Here is a 17,735-nt window from a genome sequence, read left to right on the forward strand (position 1 = left end):
AAACGTGCACATATCAACAGTACACAGCTTAATGAGTTTTCACAACAGAACACACCCTGGCCAGGATGGAGATGGAAAAGCAGTAGGTGTCCAGTATCCTAAAAGCTGTCCTTTGTCCTCTTCCAGCCATGGACCCTCCTCCCATGTAACCATTATCCTGACATAGAATAGCATGGGTTAGTTTCAACTATTTTGTATTTTATGTAAATGGAGTTGGAAAATATAAACTTTTCTTAAGACTTATTTATTTGTTTGAAAGATAGAGTGGGCTGGCGCCGCAGCTCAATAGGCTAACCCTCCACCTGCGGCTCCGGCACACCAGGTTCTAGTCCCTGTCCGGGTGCTGGATTCTGTCCTGGTTGCTCCTCTTCCAGTCCAGCTCTCTGCTGTGGCCCGGGAAGGCAGTGGAGGATGGCCCAAGTCCTTGGTCCCTGCGCCCGTGTGGGAGACCGGGAGAAGCACCTGGCTCCTGGCTTTGGATTAGTGCGGTGCGCCAGCTGCAGCGGCCATTGTGGGGTGAACCAATGGAAAAAGGAGGACCTTTCTCTCTGTCTCTCTCTCTCTCTCACTGTCCACTCTGCCTGTCAAAAAAAAAAAATAGAGTGATAGAAATGGATGGAGAGAGAGAGACAGAGACAGAGACAGAGAATCTTTCATCTGCTGGTTCACTCCCCAGATGGCTGCAACAGGGCTGGTCCAGGCCCAAATCAAGAGGCTGAAACTCCATCTAGGTCTCCCACATGGGTGGTAGAGGCCCAAGAACTTGGACCATCTTCTGCTGCTTTCCCAGGCACATCAGGAGGGAGCTGGATCAGAAGTGGAGCAGGGGCTGGTGCTGTAGTATAGTGGAATCAACCTCTGCCTATGGCACTGGCATCCCATATGGGAGCTGGTTCCAGTCCTGGCTGCTCCTTTTCTGATTCAGCTCTCTGCTAATGTGCCTGGGAATGCAATGAAAGTTGGCCCAAGTCCTTGGTTCCCTGCACCCATGTGGGAGACCCAGGAGAAGTTCTTGGCTCCTGGCTTCGGATAGGCCCAGCTGTGGTCATTTGTGGCCATTTGGGGAATGAACTAGTGGATGGAAAACCTCTCTCTCTCTCTCTCTCTGTCTCTCTCTCTCTCTCAATCTGTAACTCTCCCTCTCAAATAAATAAATAAAATCTTTAAGGGAAAAAATTGGAGCAGCTGGGACTCCAACAGGTGGCATCTTAGTTCACTGTGCCACAACACCAGCGCCTGTTCCTGTTTTTGTCTGGCTTCTTCTCACTCAGTATTCTTTGTGAGCCTAACCGTGGTTTGCATAGCTGTAGATTGTTCATCCTCATGCCAGCAGTATTCCATTCTGCAAACACGTACATCTTATTGTTTATTCTACTGATGATGGCATTGTGTAGTTTAATAGGATTTTACTTAGTTTGCTGTCAGTTACATTCTCTGTCTCAACATGAAGTCTTAGCTCAGTGGCGTGTGAGGTGAGAGGACTCTGTAAGGTGAATGCAGAGAAGTGCCAAGTTGTCAGCCCCGTGCTTGGTCGTCAGGGATGCTGAGGCACACAGGCCCGGGAGCTGAAAGAACACTCGCGGAGCTGCAGGCAGATGGATCGCTCTTCATTTAGCCAGCAGCAGCCACAGCAGCACAGGGGACCAGAACACAGCCCACAGGGGCTGGTCCTTTTCTACAGGGTTATACAATATCGGCCGTTAGCCAAGGACTTACATAGCAGAAAACGTATCAGCCTTAATGGGCCCACTGACCAGCAGAAAATGTATCTATCACTGGGGCCTGCCCGGTTGCTGTGGAGGCATAGATAAGAAGCCAGAGCCCCATGCAATCTTAGCACTATTAGTCCACCTGCTTACCTGGCTTTTCTTAGGGTTCCAAGGCGAGTCCAGGGTGGGGAATAGTGTGGAATGGAGCAGAGCTACTCGTGAACCAGACACATCAGGTTGTCAATGTTTTAGTATCTTCAGTTACTCAACCGATTATGTACCCTGTGCATTATGTACCCTGGTCAGATTGATAGGAACTCTGCAGGTTCCTGGCTCCTGGGAACAATCCCTAATGGATGTCTCTTAGAGTTTTTCTTTGCGTCCCTTCTTGAGAAATTCCACATAGTCCAGAGCTGCTGATTATAAAACCCTACTCACTAATCATGGGAGCGGGCGTGTGACCCAACACAGGCCAATGAAAGATTCCATTCTCAGCAATTTCACTCTTTTTTTGTTAAGGATTTATTTATTATTTGAAAGTCAGAGTTACACAGAGAGAGGAGAGGCATAGAGAGAAAGAGTTCTTCCATCTGCTGGTTCACTCCCCAATTGGCTGCAACGGCCGGAGCTGCACAGATCTGAAGCCAGGAGCCAGGAACTTCTTGCGAGTCTCCCACATGGGTGCAGCAGTCCAAGGACTTGGGCCATCTCCTGCTTTCCCAGGCTACAGCAGAGAGCTGGACTGGAAGAGGAGCAGCCGGGACAAGAACCAGTGCCCATATATGGGATGCCAGCACCACAGGCGGAGGATTAACCTAGTGTGCCTGGTGCTGGTCTCAGGAATTTCACTCTTAACCATCAAAATGTGTGGAAACTCAGCTAGCAAATGCATACTCAGAACAGGTCGCTCTTGAATGAGGGGCTGCTGTGATTCCCAGAGTTCCTGGTTCTGGCTGTTCCTGAGACTATGAACAACTCAACTTTCTAGTCTGTTCAGAGCTCCTGTTGGAGTTCCTCTCACCAAAAATTTCTCCCCCACATCTCTGTATGAAAGTTTTTGAAATTGGAGATTACTTGAGTTGGAGATTACTTGAGTCAATCTGCAATGGAAATAAAAGCAATGTTACAATTATTGTATGGAAGTATCAGGAAAAGAAATTCCATTAAGCTAAAATTAACTATGGAAATGTTAGTTGTCAAAAATGTATCAGCTCTCAGTGTGGGCATTTTGCTTAGGAGTTAAGACATCTCTCAGGACACTGGCTTCTCATACCAGAGCATTTGGGTTCAAGTCTTGGCTTTGCTGCCAATCCCGGTAATGCACACCATAGGAGGCAGCAGCTAACTGTTCAACTACTTGGGTTCCTGCCACCCTCGGGAGACCCAGATAGAGTTTCAGGCTCCTGGCTTTGGCCTGGCCCAGCCACAGCTGTCGCAGGCATTTGAGAAGTGAATCAGTAAATGGAAGATGTCTCTGTAGCGTTCTCTCTCATTCTCTCTCTCTCGTTCTCACTCTTGCTTTCGCTCTCCCCCTTTAAAATAAAAAATGAAAATAAAGATTTTTTAATGTAAGCCCTCATTTAGAACTAGGGAGGAACAGCAGAGAGAATGGGTAATTTTTGATTAGGGCAAAACAGTCTCTTCCTGCAGGCGAGAATCTCTGGGCAACCGAGAACAAATCATGAGGATGCAGGGACTTGGCGTTGGATGGAGGCTGCTGATGACGGCCATTGTCAACACCACCACTTTGGTTATGTCAGTTCAGCTCAGTGTAGGCAGTCAGGGGTGTGGCCTCTACCCCATATAAATGGCCCAGGAAGAGCATTTTCTGTTTTGAGTTTTGTTTCTAGTGATTATCATGGTTGGCAGGACTGGGAACTATGGAGTAAATGACTTCTGTAGTAACTTTGCATGAGATTTTACCTCCATACTTCTGTGTTACTCATTCTCATGTGACATTACTTGTCCTGAACTTTTAGAAGACAGTGTGGTTCACAGCAGTTCTAGCTTTACAGAGTTTCTTCTTCCTTTGTTCCTGTGGCCTATTCGGAAACAGGCTGCTTATTCTCTGAAATTTCCTGGCTCTCTCCCATTCCTTGCTTTTCATTTCAACCTTATCTTCCCTTCGCAGATGCTGTACTTATCCTGCTCACTTTCCGTCTCAGTGCACAGCCAGTCCTGGGTAAGAGCCCCAGCTCTTCCCACTGTTTACAGCCAGATCCACCTTGCCGGAGGTAATTGTGTGCAGCTCTTCCCAATGGCTTGTTTGCTTTGGTAGCTGTTAGTTGACCGTGATGGGAATAATTGCACTGTGGAAATCTGCACTGCAAGCCAGGCAGTTAAGCAGTCATCGGCACACCCCTGGCTATGCTTTTCTCAAAGGGCTGGCTGGGTGGTGCTTGCCCTCATCCGCATTGGGTGGGCGAGACCACTCCTGTGTGAGCTACTGCTCTAGAATTGTCCTGCCTGCTCTCCTCTGCATTCTCTTTTGGCTGTTTAGGGGCTCCTTTGACCTCAGAATCCTTTCTCTCTTGCAGGTGCCATCCCAGGCTTGATTTTTGGTTGATGTTGGTCCTCTCATTTTTTAAAAGATTTATTTATCTGTTTGAAAAGCAGAATGACAGAGAAGGAGATGGAGAGAGATCTTCCATGTGCTAGTTTACTTCCAACATGACCACAACAGTCAGGACCCAGAACTCCATACTGGTCTCCCACATGGGTAATGCAGGTTCAATTACTTGAGCCATCATCTGCTGCTTTCCCAGGTGCATTAACAATGAACAGCATTGTAAGTGAAGCAGCCAGCACTCAAACCAGGACTCCAATATGGGATGCCAGCGTTGCAGGCAGCAGCTTAACACGCCATGCCACAAACTCAGGCCCCTGGTCCACTCATATTTTAAGGATTATGGGGATACACTATCACTCGGTTTTCTGGCAAGCATTCATGAGATTTTGGCTTTCTTCTGTTTCTTGTCTGGGGATTGAGATGTTCCAAAACAATGCCATCACCACCTTCCCAGAATCCGAGTTGGGTGACTTCCAAAGATCATTACAATTATGAAATTTTCTGGGTTCAAATTACTAAAACTCTTTCATGAAACAGCGAGCTGGACCTAGAGCTATTGCTGGCCTCTCATCGAGTCCCTGAAGGCCTCCTTGGGGTCAGGACGAGTGTCACTCACCTGTTATAGAAAGGTCTTCTGTCACACTCTGGTAGAAATGCTTCCCCTTAGCTGCCAGCCCTCTGGGGCCCTGTAGCTTCCCCTTTGTTCTTGGTGAACTTCTGCCTGCTTCACACACCTCTGATACTGCCTGCTTTCTGGTCACTGTTTAACTCAGCGGATGCTACACCAACAAAAATGTAAATATATGTATATTTATATATATATATATATATATATACTTGAAAACTTTACCACCAAATGAAGAGCTACTTTTCTGAAACTGCCTCCCCTAGCACAGAAGGTTCCAGAACTGAGGCTCAGGAAATTTCTCCTCAGACTTAACCTCAGTTCCTCACTTTGACAATGAAATAGTTTTCCGCAGGACTGGATTAGACAAAGGAGTGGATTTATCCTGAGTTCCATGGAAAGGCATATAAAGTGCAATTTTCAAATGATAATGTTAACACTGTGTTAGTGAGAGGTTTCCAGAGAAACAAGGCCAACAGGCAGTGTGTGTGTGCGTGTATGTGTGTGCACGCACGCATGTGTGTAAGGAATTTGCTCACTTGTTTTTGGAGGCTGGCGAGTTCCTATATCTGCTGATGGCCCCTGGAGGTCCAGAGGAGCCGGAGATGTTGGTCACTCAGATCTGAAGGCCAAGGACGAGGGAGCCGCTGGGGGAGTTCTAGTCAAAGACAGGCAGGCTTGAGTCCCTGGAAGAGCCAGTGTTTCAGTTCATGTCCTAAGGTGGCGCAGGAAGGTGGCCAAGCTGAAAGGCAGTCAGACGGGAGGAACTCCCATTGATTCAGGAGAGGGTCAGCATTTTCTTCTTCTTTTAAAAAATAAAGTTTTGGAAGGCAGACACACACATACACACACACACAGGTACACATATACACACACAGCCAGTGAGAGATCTTCCATCTGCTGCTTCACTCCTCAAACGCCCACAATAGCCAAGGCTGGGCCAGCCAAAGCCAGGAGCCTGAAATTCAATGTGAGTCAACCACATACTTGAATCATCATCGTCATCTGCTTCCTCCCAGGGTGTACATTAACAGGAAGCTGGACTCAGGAGTGGAGCCAGGACTCAAACCCAGGCACTCTGGTATAGGATGCAGTTTATCCCATGTGGCATCATAACTGCTGCTTGCCCCTAGCCCCTTCCTTCCATTCAGGCTTTCAGCTGATTGGATGGGTCCCACCCATGTTGGCTGAAGCCATTTAGATGAGCAGAGAAGGTCAACCTGCTCCACTTCATCTGTGACTTTACGCTCACAGAAACACCCAGAATAATGTTTGGCTAAATATGTGGGCACCGCATATCCCAGTCTCACTGACACATAGAATTAACCATCACAATCGCTAGCACTGCTGGAAATTTTTCAAGTATTCATGACTTATAAATTATCTTGTTTCATTCTCATAGAAAGCTTGAAATATTTTACACACTCATTCCAATGTTATAGTTGATGAAATTGAAGGTTGGGAAGTTAGATAAATCGACTGGGATCCCGTAGAGAGCAACAGCACAAATCCAAACCCAGGATTTCTTCCTCCATCCCCTGCACTCACATCTGTTTTCCTTCTCTCTCTCTTCGTCCCCCCCCCCTTGTTTTCCTTTCCTTTTGCTTGGTTTTATTTCTTCCTTTTATCACGAACCATTGCCAGAACTCAGCAGGTCTTATTTCACAGAAGGAAGTAGCTCTGTGTAGATTGATTTCCACATAGCAGGCATCTGATTCATTTTTGTTGATTCAATAAAAGGTGAATGAAAGTTTCCAATATGATAAGAAGTGAGCGTGTTTCTAATAACCTTGCCACCCTATTTTGTGACACTGGCAAGACAGAAGCCATAAGGGAGCTCATGCTGTTTGAAGAGCATGAGGACCCTGGAATTGATAAATCATGACCAGTGATGACCGAGAGTAATAAATTCTAGAAGCTGAAAGAGAGTGAGGCGTGTGTGCTGTGCTGAATGGTCTGAAAGCTGTCTAGGAGCGGTGAGCTGAGCTCTGGAACGGGGTGAGCTGGCATAGATGAGATGTACAAAACACATATCCATGAGGAGTGCACCATGAGCAACTTAGTAATGTGTGAAGGTCTTCAAAAAGCTCATGGAAAACAAATATTATGAAAAAAACTATGCACAGGTATTTCAATTTTTAATAAACCTTATCTTTTAATTCCACTTCCATGAAATTTTTAAGTCCCTCATCTAAACAGAGAGTGAAGAAAAAGGTGACTTTTAAATTAGAATAAAAGAAACCTAACACAGAGGAAGAGGACTCTGCTCGAATCCACAGGTCGCCCTCAGCTACGGGTGCTAGGAGTGTTCTGCACTGATGTCATGTTTTTTTCTTCTTTATCTACTCAGAAGCCAGCCATAAGGAGACACATGCAGGTGTTAATCATATTTGTGACAGAATAAGTATGTTTTCACTGCTTGCTTGCATTTTTATGAAATGAAATTGTCTTCAGATTTTTAAAAATATTTTTAATTTATTCATTTGAAAGGCAGAACAACAGAAAAGAGAGAACCCTGAATATATTGGTTCACTCCCCAAATGGCTGCAACATTTGGTCTGGGCCAAGCTGAATCCCGGAGCCAGGAACTCCATTCTGATCTCTCACATGGGTAGCAGGGGCCCAAGTACTTGAGCCATCCTCTGCTGCTTTTCCCAGGTGCACCAGCAGGGAGCTGGATGGGAACAAGGGATACCAGCATTGCAAGCATTGGCACAACCCACCATGCACATCCCTGGCACCATTGTCACAGCACTGCCTCCTGTCTTCAGACTGAAGAGAACAATCAAGGGAACTGCCCTTGGGGAAAGCTTTGCATTTAATGGCCCATATTTTAAATCATGTATTTGAGAGGCAGGGAGGCACATGCACATGGAAAGACATGGAGAGAGGGGGAGAGAGAGGGAGATCCCATTCACTGATTCACTTGCCTGGGGGTTAGAACCAGGAGCCAGGAACTCAATCTTGGTGTCCCATGTGCATGTCAGGAAATCAGCTACTTACGCCACCTTCTGCTGCTTCTCACAGCGCACATTAGCAGGAATCAGGTGTGAAGCCAGGACTCAAACCCAGGCAGTATGATGATGTGGGATGTGGGTGTCTTCACCCATATCTCAACTACAAGGCAAACATCAAGCTTTTAGATTCTAGCCAGAATTCTAGATACTGAATAATACTTTGCAGGCAACAGAGTTTTCACAGCAGTGGCAGTCCAAAGTCCTGGTACCACCACTTCACCAGCTGTGTACATATCAGCAAAGCATTTCATTTTTCTGAGCCTGTGTACTCAGTTCAAAGGCTCTAACACCTGACTTTTCCTCCAGATCCTGCCTCCCCATAGCCAAACATGAGCAGGTTTCAAGAGGAAATGGGAAAAAAATCTAAAGCTCTTAACATTTTTTTCATAGTTGCTCTGTACAGTCTTGGTTAAATTAATTTCCAGACACTATACAGTTTAATTGCTATCGTTAATTGTCACTGTCAGCTCATTTTTTTCATCATATTTTCCAGATGTTTATGCTAATGGAAAGAAATCCTATTGATTTTTAGACATTGATGTTATCTCCGGCAACTTTGCTGAATCAGCAATGTATTTACCAAAATGTGTGATCACTCACGCTTTTCCTGTACTTAACACTTCATTCTCCTGACTTTGTTTCTCTTAGTGTTTAGCTTCTTCTCCCCATTCTGTTTCCATCACTGGTCTTTATGTATCTGTCAGCTCTTGAGGCGTGCTCAAAAAACTCATTGAAAGTGTGTATCATGAAAAAACCACATTGATGCTGTAATTTTTTGCACTAAATCAAATTTATGTTTTTAGTTCCATTTTTTCATAAACTTTTTAAAAAAGACTTTATTTATTTATTCAAAAGTCAGAGAGTTACACAGAGAGAAGAGAGGCAGAGAGAGAGAGAGAGGTCTTCTATCCACTGGTTCACTCCCCAGTTGGCTGCAATGGCAGGAGCAGTGAACCATCGTATGGAAGACCTCTCTCTCTCTATCTCTCTGCCTCTTCTCTATGTGTAACTCTTTCAAATAAATAAATAAATCTTTTTAAAAAACTTTATTTTTCTATTTCAGATGCAGAACCACAGAGGGAGAGAGAAAAAGGTCTTCCATCCACTGATTCACTCCCCAAATGGCTGAAATGGCCAGAACTGAGCCAATTTGAAGCCAGGAGCCAGGAGCTTTTTCCAGGTCTGCCACTTGGTGCATGGTTCCAAGCACATGGGTCATCTACCACTGCTTTCCCAGGCCATAAGCAGAGAGCTGGATTGGAAGAGGAGCAGCTGATAGGCACTGCAGACAGAGACTTAACCTACGACACCAAAGCCCTGGCCCTTTTCTTTCTTTCTTTTTCTAAAAGATTTCTTTATTTGTTTATTTGAAAGTCAGAGTTATACAGAGAGAGAAGGAGAGACAGAGAGAGAGAGAGTTTTTCCATCTGCTAATTCAGTCGCCAGATGGCTACAATGGCCAAAGCTCTGCTGATCTGAAACCAGGAACCAGGAGCCTTTTCCAGGTCTCCCACACAGGTACAGGGGCCCAAGAACTTGGGCCATCCTCCATTGCTTTCCCAGGCCACAACAGAGAACTGGATTGGAAGTGGAACAGCTGGGACTAGAACTGGCACCCATATGGGATGCCAGCATCGCAGGCGGCAGCTTTACCCACTACACCACAGTGCTTGACCCCATTTCTGGCCCTTTCCACAAACTTTGTAAAGTCTCTTCATATTTTTTATGCCCCTTTGTTTTGAATGACAATTTGAACACCAATTTGATGTGTCATTTCTTTCTGCTCTTAAAATAGATGACCTCATTGTTTAGCTTAGTTAGGATGCTGTTGAGTAGTGCAATGGCACTTGATTTTATCTCTTTTTAGGTGATTTTTCTCTCCAGAAACTTCTATAATACTCTCTTTTTATATATGCTTTACCTCTTTACTCTGTTATGGGTCCCTGGATAAGATTTTTTTCAAACTGAGATATTTTTCAGACTGAGTTGAAAGTGCATCTTTTTTTTTTTTTGGCAGGCAGAGTGGACAGTGAGAGAGAGAGAGACAGAGAGAAAGAGAGAAAGGTCTTCCTTTGCTGTTGGTTCACCCTCCAATGGCCGCTGCAGCCAGCGTGCTGCAGCAGGCGCACTGCGCTGATCCGATGGCAGGAGCCAGGTACTTATCCTGGTCTCCCATGGGGTGCAGGGCCCAAGCACTTAGGCCATCCTCCACTGCACTCCCGGGCCACAGCAAAGAGCTGGCCTGGAAGAGGGACAACCAGGACAGAATGTGGCGCCCCGACCGGGACTAGAACCCAGTGTGCCTGCGCCACAAGGCGGAGGATTAGCCTATTGTGCAGCGCCAGCCCGAAAGTGTATCTTAATAGTTCTTCCAACAGTTCTCTTTTGATAATTCACGTCATTCAAGTATTGTTGATACTTCGGTATCTGGTCATCCAATATCTTAGCATTTTTTAAAAAATGTATTCTTGGGGCAAGAATTTGGCCTAGCAGTTAAGACGCTGTTTGGGCACTCTGCTCCATATCAGAGTACCTGATATGCACAGTGTGTGGGCCATTCTGCTCCACATCTACATTCGTTTATAATTTTGCATATCTTGACTGCGGTCCTAGTCCCAGCTTCCTGCCAATAGACTCCCTAATAGGCAGCAAGCGATGGCTCAAGTAGTTGGATCTCTACTACCCATGTGGGAGACTCAGATTCAGCTCCCAGCCACCAGCTTTGGCTTGCCCCAGTCCCAGCTGTGGCAGGCATTTAGGGAATGAAATAGAAGGTTGGAGCTCTTGGAGCACTCTCTCTCTCTCAATCTGTATGTCTCTCTCTCTCTGTGTCTTTTTCTCTCAAATAAATGAGTAAGTAAGTAATTTTAAAAATTCTCTTTGTTCATTATGTTTGGTCCTTTCTAAGAGTTCTCCAAATGTTCCTACTCTCAAATTATTTTTATTCATGTCCATCCTATAATATACTTTTATCTAGTGTATTGTTTATTTCAGCATTACATCTAATTATTTATTTATTTAATTCTTAGTTATCGTTTACTTTTGATGCCTCACAGAATGCAATCTTTCTTTGTCTTCTATTTTAAAACATGTCTTCTGTATTTTTTTAAAAGTTTATTTATTTATTTGAAAGGCACAGTAACAGAGAGAGAGAGAAGCCTTTCATCGGTAGGTTCACTTCTCCAATGGCCGCAAGAGGCAGCAGTGGGCCAAGCCAAAGCCAGGAGCCAGGAACTCCACCTGGGTCTCCCACGTGGGTGGTAGGGATCCAAGAACATGGACCATCGTCCACTGCCTTCCCAGGATGGATGAGTGAGAAACAGAGCAACTAGGACTGGAACCAGCTCTCCGATCTGGGACACCAGCTCCCATGCAGCGGCTCAGGCTGCTGGGCCACAAGGCCGGCCGCTCTGTCTTCTCAAGCACCCTCCCTGTGAGAACTCGGACTTTCCGCCCGTTGCAAACATTCCGTGGCAGGGCCTGGAGGTGCTGGGCTTGCCCTCTTCTTTCCTGGTGTTCAGCCATGTGGCTATTCTGGTGGTGCCTTCAGGTTCCTTGGGGAGAGAGGCGGCTCCTTCTGGTGCAGCCCTGGGGCTGTATTGAGGGCCTGGCCCCAGGCCATGCCCCTCATGCCATGTTTAAGGGGAGGGGGCGGGGAGAATTCCCACCCTCACAGTGGTGATCTGGGCACTGCAGCTGGTGCTGCCTCCACATGCAAAGTGCACCCAAGCAAGAGCTCCAGGGGGAAACACTGCAGCCGCCTCTCCAAGGTTGGGCACGGAGGTTTGGCAGTCACTGAGCAGAACCGAAGGATCTGCAGCTCTTCAGGCAATGGCTCCATGCTGCCCCTCTCTCCATTCCCCCATCCTCCACCACAGGCTCAGCCCCTGGCTGGCAGCCCCGGCCCTGAGCCTCCCTGCCCCCCAGCCCCCAGCCTATGCCCACAAATCCTCCTGCTCACTTCCAACTCCTCAGGAAGTCCTCATATTCACACTCACACTTTCCTTTTTTTTTTTTTTTTATCCTAGTGCTTTCCAAATTGGCTTAGGAGGAAGTCCTCAGGAGCCTGTACCATTTGCCATGTTACCAGGTAGAAGAGTTTCCTCACCATAAAATCCTATGCAAATATAAATCTTGATGATTTCAATAGCAATTCATAATTAGCAATAAAACTTGATAATTAGCAATAAAACTCTTGAGAGCTCAAAATAAGAAAAGGCAATCGCTGTGCAAATCGGGTATTTGGTGACATGGTTTTTGTCCTTGATGTAAATGGGAGGAGGGCACTTCTGTTTCAAACTATCTAAATGTGTGTGAGGAGGAAGACTTGGCAGTGGATGGGGGGGTTGGGGAGGGATGGGGGGGATGGGACACCTGGGGTCTGCTCACTGGAATCATGGGCAGCTGAACCTCCTCAGAGGGTCTCCCCCTGCAAGGAAGGACTCTCCCACCCCATTGCTAGTTTCCTTCCCTAGAGGCTGTGTAACAGATCCGAGGAAACACAAAAGCACCAGGGCTACTTGTTTTTCTTCTGTGAAATCTCATCCGGTTTTGCCCTTTCCCCTACTTTCCCGAGAACCTCTCACCTAATTAGATTGGAATCTATGCACACTAACCGCAGGGCTCAAAACTCCTCCCTCACCAAACTCTGCAGGCGTTGGAATCAAAGGTCTGAGCGTCATCCCAGGCAATCACAAAAGGCAAGACCTGGCAAATAGCAGCCTGGGCTGAGTAACAACAGAATCACAGGGATGGCTCTTCCACTGCCACGGTGCAATGCACACGCAGATAACAGTGGAAGAACGCCAGGCTGCGAGCACTCCCAGCCACTGTCACGTACTAATCACATACTCACAAGCCAGGTCTCTTTTTCTCTCAAAGCCTCAATGTCTGTTCCTTCCAAACGGAGCTAAGACTCCTCTCAACATTGCAGAATTGTTGTGAGTATAACTGCAGGAGAGAGCATTGGGAAATGGACAGAGCACCCACTGGGCTTGCAGGGTGTGAGTGCTGTTAGGAAATCAACAATGTTCATTTCCAAATCGGTAAAGACCTCTCCTTCTAGGCTTTCACAGAAACTGTTCTCCAGCTCTTTGCCTATAGGTTGAGGCGTTAATAGAAAATCTGCCTGGGAAGGATTGCTTCAGTTTCTCTATCCTGGGAGCCTTGGGTAAATGCTTTCCCACAGCGCTTATTGAAAGGGGAACCATAGGTTTCTGAGAGGGAAGAGTTACAGACCTTATGTGGGCTAAAACGGGCGAATCTAGATTTGCTTAGAAATTTTGTTCTTTAAACCAGCTCTCTTGGCAGAACAGCTTACAAAACAAATATTGTTTTTGCAAGAAATCACCTTAGATGTCTAAACCTTTTTATTCCCTACTAATCAATTTCTCTCTTAATGTTTATCTAGTCTTTAATGCACATTTTCAAATTCATCTTAGCTTTCATTAACATTCCAGCTGGCAAGCTGCAGTCCAGGAGTTGAATGGCCCCAAAACCTCAAAGAAGGAATGAAAATGATTATCTTCAATTAAGAAGAATCAAAATGTGGGTTCACTTAGTGTTCCCATATAAATGTTGGGGCAGGCGTTTGGCACAGAAGTTAAGATGCCAGCTGGGATACCCATGTCCAATATAGGAGTGCCTGGGTTTGTGTCCTGGCTCCACTTCTGTCCAGTCTCTTGCTAGTTCACACCCTGTGGGGCAGTAGGTGATGGCTTAATGTCTTGGGTCCCTGCCACCCATCGGGAAGACTTGGATGAGTTCCGGGCTCTGGACTTTGGCCTGGCCCAGCCCCCAGCTATTGAGAATATTTAGTGACTGAACAAGCAGATGGAAAATCATTCTACCTGTCTCTCTGCCTCTGTGTCTCTCCTCTTTCAAATAAATGAAAATAAATAAATAATTAAAAAATAAATACAAGTGTTGAAATCCAATCCCTTCAACCTTTTAGGTAAATAATAAATAAACCAATTACTTGATTGTACTTAAACACAGTTACTTGACTATGCCAACTAAATCCCTTCATTGTGGAAAAACTACCCCCCAGTGGTATTTTGTTTTATTTATTTATTTTTTATTTTTAAAAACAGTTTATTTATTTCTATTTGAGAGGTAGGATTACAGACAGGAGCTGGGCCAACCCAAAGCCAGGAGCCAGGAGCCAGGAGCTTCTTCCGGGTCTCCCATGCAGATGCAGAGGCTCAAGGACTTGGGCCGCCTTCAGGTGCTTTCCCAGGCCATAGCAGAGAGCTGGATTGGAAGTGGAGCAGCCGGGACTTGAACTGGTGCCCATATGGGATGCCGGCGTTGCAGGCGGCAACAGCACTCCCCCCTAATGGTGTTTTACTATCATTTCCCTCAATTTATGCTTTACATAATGCATTTCTAATACTTTATCAGTCTACAGGTTTCCCTTATTCCAAAAGAATAACTCACTATGAGACTGAAGAATATGAAATGGCTGCTTTTTCAGGGCACAAAATGGCTCTCAACTGGCTCACTTTATGTGTAGAGCCAGATATTTGGATTCAGAGGCCATTTCAACTTTGTAGATTTAAAGCTACATACCATTATAGAGTTTTTGAAACCTCAGTGTCCTCACCTGCAAAATAGGCATAACAATGGTACTAACCTCAGACAGTTTGAAAACCAGGTGAGATGATGCACACAGAGTCCTTTGCACAGTGCCCTGCAGCCAGTAAGTACATGGAACAGGCTGGCTTAAAAGAGACGAGAATATGCGAAATTTGTTCTCTTTATATAAATAAAAATTTTTTGAAAAAAAAAATAAATTTAAAAGTAAGAAAAGGAATTGAAGTTGATCCATTGTCAGCATTCTCAGTGCTTAACAAAGTGCCTACTTTGCTTCATACCCTGAAGTTTGCATTAGGTTGGATGGCTTGGGTATTCAGTTTTATCAAACCGATCTAAATGTGTCCATAACCTCGTGTGTGAGTATTTGTGTAAGAGCTTAGCATTCCTATTTAGTTCCATCCATTTTCTTCCTTCCTTCCTTCCTTCCTTCCTTCCTTCCTTCCTTCCTTTCCTTCTTTCCTTCTTTTTCTTTCTTTCTTCTCTTCTTCTTCTTCTCCTTCTCCTTCTCCTTCTCCTTCTCCTTCTCCTTCTCCTTCTCCTTCTCCTTCTCCTTCTCCTTCTCCTCCTCCTCCTCCTCCTCCTCCTCCTCCTCCTCCTCCTCCTCCTCCTCCTCCTCCTCCTCCTTCTTCTTCTTCTTGACAGGAAGAGTTAGAGAGAAAGATCTTCCTTCCGTTGGTTCACCCCCCAATGGCCGCTGCGGCTGGCGCTGTGCCGATCCAAAGCCAGGAGCCAGGTGCTTCCTCCTGGTCTCCCATGTGGTTGCAGGGCCCAAGCACTTGGGCCATCCTCCACTGCACTCCTGGGCCACAGCAGAGAGCTGGACTGGAAGAGGAGCAGCCGGGACAGAATCTGGCACCCCAACCAGGACTGGAACCTGACATCCATATGGGATGCCAGTGCCGCAGGCGGAGGATTAACCAAGTGAGCCACGGCGCCGGCCTGAGAGTGGTACTTTCAAGATGAATTGTGCAAGAACAGTAGGAGAAGAGCAGTCTAGTAAAAGAGAAAATTGATCATGAGGAAGGAAAGGAAAACTGCAGAAGCCCAGTCCTCCCGTAGAACAGAGCAATGAAACCACAGCACCAGTGGCGACGTGGGCCTGGAGCGAGAGCAAGAACTCTGTCTATGCGGCACCAGTGGCCAGGCAGAGTGTGGGAGTATTAAGAAAGGCAGGGTGCTGAATTTGCTAGTGGAAAAGGAGTGGTTCTCTTCAGATGGTTACTATTTATCTGTGAAATAGGAGTCAAAGCTATTAGCTGAGAGTCAGCAAAAAGGGGCTGAAGGCGGAAGAGGAGTGGTGCCCCCTGGGACCAGGAATACATAGTAGCTTTGCCAGACCAGGCTGAAGATCCCCTGAGCTCCAGGTTTGTAAGTTTACTAAGCTGGAGTTTTTCTCCAGCTGCATTTAGCTGCTCAGATGCAAGCATTGAGAGTACAGCCAGAGGTGAGTTCAACCAGAGTTGAAGGTTTTCCAGGCCAGTATGACAGAATAAATGTGAAAGTGTGTACAGATGATTGTTTATGACAATGTGCCACAGGTTATCTGGGTAAAGAGAGGAAAGAGGGCGTGCGTAAGACAAATGGTGAGGAGTAGCTGAGCCCACAGGGTCCCAGCAGACAAAGGGGGAGAGGCTGTAGCAATGAGCTGAGGAGACAGAGGCTGTTAGAATTGTAATGCATGGAGGGTGGGTATTTGGTGGAGTTAAGCCACCACCCGGGACACCTGCATCCCGTATTAAAGTGTCTATGTTCAAGTCCAGCCTCTGCTCCTGAGTCCAGTTTTCTACTACTGTGCACCTTAGGAAGCAGCAGATGATGGCTCAAGTACTTGGGTCCATGTCAGAGACCCAGACTGAGTTCTGTCCCTAACCCAGCTCTGGCAATTGTGGGCATTTTGGGGTGTGAACCAGTGGATGGGGTGTATCTTTCTCTCTCTCTCTCTCTCTCTCTCTCTCTCTCTGCAACCTCCTTCCCCAGCCTTTCAAATGAAAAAAATTCTTTTAAGTTTGCAAAAAAATGGAATTAAGAGATGCATTTATTTAAAAAAAGAAATTGCATTGCATACAATTAGACTTTTGGAGGTGGTACAGGCACAGTGATAGCAAGGTCAAGGGGTGATAGTGTGGTTGCTGCTGGAGACACCAACATCCCAGAGTAGAACTCTGATTAGAGTGCCAACCACTCTGCTTCTGATACACCTTCCTGCTATTGGCCTGGAGAGGCAGCAGAAAATGACCAAAGTATTTGAGTCCCTGCCACTCACGTGGGAGACCAGGCTGGATTTTCTGGCTCATGCCTTTAGCCTGGTCCAACCTTGGCTGTTCAGGCCATTTGGGGAGGGAATGAGCAGATGGAAGACTCTCTCTCTCTCTCCCTGCCCCCTCTCTATTTCTATCTCTATCTTTCTCTGTCACTCTTCACTTCAAATAAATCTTTAGGAAAAAATAGCAAGATCAAGTATGACTGTGGGGGCCGGTGCTGTGGTGCAACGGGTTAACACCCTGGCCTGAAGTGCCAGCAACCCATATGGGCGCTGGTTCTAGTCCCAGCTGCTCCACTTCTGATCCAGCTCTCTGCTATGGCCTGAGAAAGCAGTAGAAGATGGCTCAAGTCCTTGGGCCCCTGCACCCATGTGGGAGATTGTAAGAAGCTCCTGGCTCCTGGCTTCAGATCTGTGCAGCTCTGGCCGTTGCAGCCAATTGGGGAGTGAACCATTGGATGGAAGACATCTCTCTCTCTCTCTCTCTCTCTCTCTCTCTCTCTCTCTGCCTCTTCTTCTCTCTCTGTGTAACTCTGACTTTCAAATAAATAAATAAATCTTAAAAAAATCTTCATGAACCAGATGATTATTTCACTCTAAGAACAGGGCACTAGGTGGCACAAATTGATGGCATGTGCTTTAAGACATCAAGGGTTTCTGAGAGGAGAGAGAGAAGGAAACAGTGTAGAAATGTTGTTGAAGAGCCAAGAGGACACAAGGCTTACTGAAGGCACGCAGTGCCCTGAGTACTGGTGACCAAAGGGTGGGGACGGTAGAGGACGTGAAGAATGCAAACTCCACTTGAAAGAGCTGCCGCTGGACACTGGAAGTGAGGAATTTTATGGATGACAGAACTTTGCAGAAGGCTCAGTGGGAAGCCATGGAGGGACAGAGCAGGAGGGAGATGCAATTGGAACAGTAACGCACCAAGATGTGTGGAGGCCAGCTAAAGCACACA

At 46.3% G+C, this 17,735-nt stretch overlaps 1 long non-coding RNA gene across 2 annotated transcripts; it reads right to left on the reverse strand.

Annotated features, from left to right (window-relative positions):
- Positions 1–2,214: 2,214 nt before the first annotated feature.
- Positions 2,215–8,174, reverse strand: LOC138850559 (uncharacterized). 2 transcript variants are annotated; one of them, XR_016210708.1, is made up of 3 exons: positions 7,834–8,174; positions 5,443–5,561; positions 2,215–2,809 (listed from the first exon to the last, which is right to left on the reverse strand). It is a non-coding gene; the product is annotated as an uncharacterized LOC138850559 (long non-coding RNA). The 2 variants fall into 2 exon arrangements; XR_011390493.2 differs by having other exon boundaries at positions 5,443–5,589; positions 7,834–8,164.
- Between the last annotated feature and the right edge of the window lie 9,561 nt (positions 8,175–17,735).

This window comes from Oryctolagus cuniculus, chromosome 7 (genome assembly GCF_051225735.1).
Source record: "Oryctolagus cuniculus isolate XC-2025 breed Fujian yellow rabbit chromosome 7, ASM5122573v1, whole genome shotgun sequence".
NCBI lineage: Eukaryota > Metazoa > Chordata > Mammalia > Lagomorpha > Leporidae > Oryctolagus > Oryctolagus cuniculus.